The sequence below is a fragment of the Otolemur garnettii genome, unplaced genomic scaffold (assembly GCF_000181295.1).
Source record: "Otolemur garnettii isolate 467f Iridium unplaced genomic scaffold, OtoGar3 scaffold00276, whole genome shotgun sequence".
Lineage (NCBI taxonomy): Eukaryota > Metazoa > Chordata > Mammalia > Primates > Galagidae > Otolemur > Otolemur garnettii.
Genome location: NW_003852671.1, coordinates 872,691 through 877,471, shown reverse-complemented (window position 1 = coordinate 877,471; position 4,781 = coordinate 872,691). Strand labels below are relative to the sequence as shown.

The window sequence follows — 4,781 nt, the reverse complement described above, 5'->3', positions numbered from 1 at the left end:
AAAAAAAAAAAAAAAAGAAGTTCTGGTCTTTCTATAAGGGAAGAGTAATAATTGAGCTATGCAGTCCCCTGCATTAGCTTGTCAGGGAACATTTGAACTGATTATAATCTTAATTTCTCCCTCATACTCTGAGTCAATAACTCCTGTATGAATGTGAACACCTTTCAATGTAAGGCTTGACTTTCCTAATAAAATTCCTACAACCCCAGAAGGAAGGGGCCCAGAAACCCCTATTGGTACTTTAAGAGGTGGCTCCCCTGGTAATAAAGAAATATCTATAGTGCTGCATAAGTCAATGCCAACACTGCCTATTGTGACAGGGACAGCTGCGATACTGTGGCCTGCTGAATTGTTGATTGATATTTGGGATATTATCATTACAGGGTTTTGCTGAAGGACAAAACTCTGCCGCAGAAATGACCCATTTTCTGTCAGGGCCTGAGCCTGGCCCCACATTCAGTTTCCCTGAACTGGAATGAGAAGTTTGCCTTCAATATCAAATTTGGAGTGACATAAATTTTTCCAGCGTTTTCCCTTCTTACATCTAGAACACATGCTAGGTGGTTCTTTCTGCTTAGCTGAATCAACTCCCTTTTCCTTGAAAGAATTGTTGACAGAAAGTCTGTCTCTTCCTTATGGTGGCCTGGCATTTAGCATTCACAGCTTCGTATGCCATGAGTTCCACAATCATTTTCCTTCCTGCCTCATCGTGCATGGCCTTTTTGGCCGCATCTTGTAGACATGCTATGAAATCTGGGTAAGGCTCATTGATCTTCTGTCTCACTGCCATAAGGGACAGACAGGTTTCTTATTTTGGATCTTGCTCCAGGCTTCTAAGCAACATTGGCATAGTTGCTCAATGGCTTCAAAGGTCATTTCAACTTGATGGCTAACATTATTAAATTCTCCATTTCCTAATAGTTCATCCTCAGTAATCAGGATATTTCTCTGTCTATTATTACTAGCTGTGATTTGCACAGCATCTGACCACCAAGTACAGAATTGTAGAAATTGAGATTTGCCCAAGCTAGTTCTTGCCGAAGTGTCCCAATCATAAGGTATGAGTCTTTGATCTTTGGTTATAGATTTTTAAAGAATTCTGAACAAAAGGAGAGTTGGCACCATATTGTGAGATACTGCAGCTTTCAGGTCTTTTAAAAATTTAAAGAAGGAGAAGGCTTCCTGCTGTGCCCAAGGTGAGGGGCCCTTCTGGTCCCTCCTGATCATTAGACACTGGGTTGGGGGTATTAAAATAACTGGATAATTCCATGCTTCCTTGTGGGGTAAACTCCCACAAAAATTAAATGAAATGTGCTCTTTTAATTCCAGAACTGAGCGAAAAGACTTGTGAGTATTATGTGCTTTTGTCGAGGCCCTAAGTGACCTGGGAAAACACGGTGGGGGCCTGCAAGCCAGGCGTAAAAACCTCTTACAGGTAACCCCGACTGTGCAGTCAAGTCAGCCTGTCAGATAAGGGTTGAAACGGCCCATCTGTGCAGAGGACATGACTCAAAGGTTGATGTGAGTAAAAAGAAAAACTCCATCGTAATGATGTTGAGTAAAATACTCCATCGTAACTGCAGGGTCTCCAAAGCCATAAGAAAACAGTCAGGAAGCCAGTTTCTCGGAAATTTAATTGAGTACATAGAAGAGAAAGGTTTTACTCCTCTGTTTATCCTAACCTTTAACTTTAACAATAGAAGTCAGATAATGTATTGTTCTTTTAGGTCTTCCAAGAGGAATAGCCTGAGGCTAGCTTAAGATGGTTGTCTTACTTTCCCGGACTTTCTTTCTTTAGGCTAATCTTATGATGGCTATCTCACTTTCCTGGACTTTCTTTCTTTCTTTTCTACAGTTTAAGAAATGAGGATGCTAGGATTACTTTCTTTCTTTTCTATAGTTTAAGATAAGAAATGAGGATGTTAGGATTATCAATCAATGTGGTGTACTGACTAGCTCCCAATAAAAGGAAGTAGAAAATAAAGACATTTTGCTACATGCCACCTAAGAGTGTGTAGTCGTTTCTTGCTTTTAAACAATTCTAGAAGCGAGCTTGCAGCCGCGGCCAAGCCGTCCTTCTCTCCCGGCGAGAAAGAACATCACACAACACTTCCTCCTCTCCTCAAGTCCTTGCTTCCATTATGGCACAGTTTATGCAAGCATCCATGAGTGGGCAGGTTCTTGACTTGGGCCAAGAAAGTTGTTTAGCAGCACAAGGATCCTTTCTGGGCTTACTATTATATTTTAAAAAGATATCTCCAGGGACTGGCTGGTACTGAGTGCCTGGAGACCGGTGCCTTGAAGATATAGCAAACTTCATTGGCTGTGGCTTTGCAGGCAGTGGCTGATGTGGCAGGGCAAGGTCTTCTGAAAAGGAGGGGCAGGTGGCCCTGCACTATCAAAATCTATGAGTGACTCTGCGGACAGAACTGACTCCTGTAAACTTCCTCCAATATCTTGTACTGAAATCTCACTAAAAGAATCTTCTGAGGTTCCTAGATTTTCTTTTTTTCCAGGAAGAGCAGAGGCAGCTGCCTTTATTGGAGGTCATGGGCCAGCTGACTTCAATCAAAGGCCACACACTTGATCTTGAAGTCACCATTAGCTGCTATGTAGTTGATGGCCTCCAGGTTGAGGCAGGGAACTTGAAAGTGTGACCATCTGGCAGCTTAATGGTCAGGTTGGCCTGGCCAAAGCTGGTGCACACCTCCAGGACACTTCTAGGCTGGAAGGGAAAGGCAGCCTCCCGCTGCTCAGTCCCCCGAGGCCCCACTGTCCTTGCTGTTGCGAGTGATAGTATTGGCATCCTGTGGGCATCGAAGCGGGGGTTGAAATGCAGGCACAAGTTGTTGCTGTCTTTGCCCAGGTTCAGCACAAAGCTCTCAGCATGGGGGCCACCTCGCCTCGTACTCTGAGGCACTCCGCAGGTTTGAGATTCAGGTTGCTGGCGACCAGACCACAAGCCATGATTGAAGCAGGAGGATGTTCAGGGACCAGTGCACCAGCCGTCTGAAGACTCCACCCCAGGTTCCTAGATTTTCATGAGAGCTATTTAATGATTCTGGTAAGGTGAGCAATTCCTGAGTATAAGATGGTAGCATGAACAGTGCACAAATACAGCCTAAACTGACCAAGTTGAAACAGGGAAAGAATGACCCAATTTATGAGTTTCAACAAGCTCCCTGCCTACCATTTCCCAATCAGGAAAACTGATGTTCAAACCTCCCTCTGTTATAAACCAGGGACAGAAATTTGAGAGCACATCAAACAGAATACAAAGTCTCCAAACTGACAAAGACTCTCTCCCCTCTTTCTGTAAAAGCAAGCATACTAGTTCTGAATTAGGGGAGAAGTGAGACCTGGAATTTCCCATTGTTACCCTGAAAATGCTTCCAGATGCTTTGGGGGACTTACCAAAGCTGAGAAGATTCTCTCTGGGAGTCAATCGCTGAGAATAAATCTTCCCCACAAATGTAGCTCAGGTGAACTTCAGAATCCACAGGAACCTGTTGGACTCCAAATGTTTTTGGGCTCCAAGTGTCAAGATTTCACCCTGAGAGCAGGGTCCACTAAGACCTATGGAAACCAGCAACGATCAGCAAAGATAAGAAGATTCATCCGGTGGCACCTGTGGCTTAAAGGAATAGGGCACCAGTCTCATATGCCAGAGGTGGTGGGTTCAAACTCAGCCCTGGCCAAAAACTAAAAAAAAAAAAGAAGAAGAAGAAAAAGATTCATCTCTGGGCATCGATCACTGTGAACAAATTTTCCCCACAAATCTCTGTTAGGTCTAGTAGGCCTAGGCTAAGACAGAAAGGTGTCAGGTCTAGGTTATAGTCCTGGCATATTTCCGGACTGTAAGCTTCCAAAACAAAATGAAGTAAATCTAGTTCACTCCCAAGATAGATGAGACAGTACAAATTGATTTCTTGCTTCTAGTTCACTCCCAACTTCTTGCTTGGCTGACTCCCTGGGAAATGAACCGAGAGGTACCAAACGTCCCCCTTGACTGAACTTTAAACAATACCAGGTGGGGAAAGTATTGAAACTGAGATGTATGATGGGAAAGTACTGAAACTAAGATGTATAAAGGAAAATACTAAGACAAAGATATATGGCTAACTAACCACAAAATTCTGCTTCTGTACAATGCTTGCTTGCTACCAACCTGGGTGCACCTGGGCATCCTGCATGCCAACAAGGATACAGACCAAACCTTAAAAACCTGACCCTTAAACACTCGGGACTGCTCTCAGACACACCATGTTGGGACACTGAGGCAGTTGCCAGCTGGCTTTTAAAAAAAGAACTCTTCTGTGAATTTGGCTTGTTTAGCAGTGTGGTCTTTGTGGAACTCCTGAACACAGCATGTCACTCAGGTGAACTTCAGAATCCACAGGAACCCATTGGACGCCAAATGTCATTGGGTTCCAAGTGTCAAGGTCCTGCCCCAGTAGCAGGGTCTGCTAAGACCTGTGGAAATCAGTGGAGATGAGCTAAAGAAATATAGAGTTAGAAACAACAGTAAAGAAACAGGCATGAGACCTAGAGGAGAATTAAAGGTGGGAGCTCAGGGGTCCATTGCTCATTTGTGGGATTCTGGCAATGGCCTAAATTTTGGTTTTATAAATACAGAATCATTTTCCTGTTAACATCACAAAATGAAATTTACTAGGAAGCTGAATGGCAGCTCCAGAACACAATTTTTAGCAGAAAACAGCACAAACAGAAAAGAAGCAAGAAAACCCAGTGCTGCTTTGCATACCTTTTTTTTTTTTTTT

The 4,781-nt window shown here is 43.5% G+C and overlaps 1 pseudogene; it reads right to left on the bottom strand.

Annotated features, from left to right (window-relative positions):
* Positions 1 to 2,564: 2,564 nt before the first annotated feature.
* Positions 2,565 to 2,993, bottom strand: LOC111722547 (annotated as a pseudogene).
* Positions 2,994 to 4,781: the final 1,788 nt, after the last annotated feature.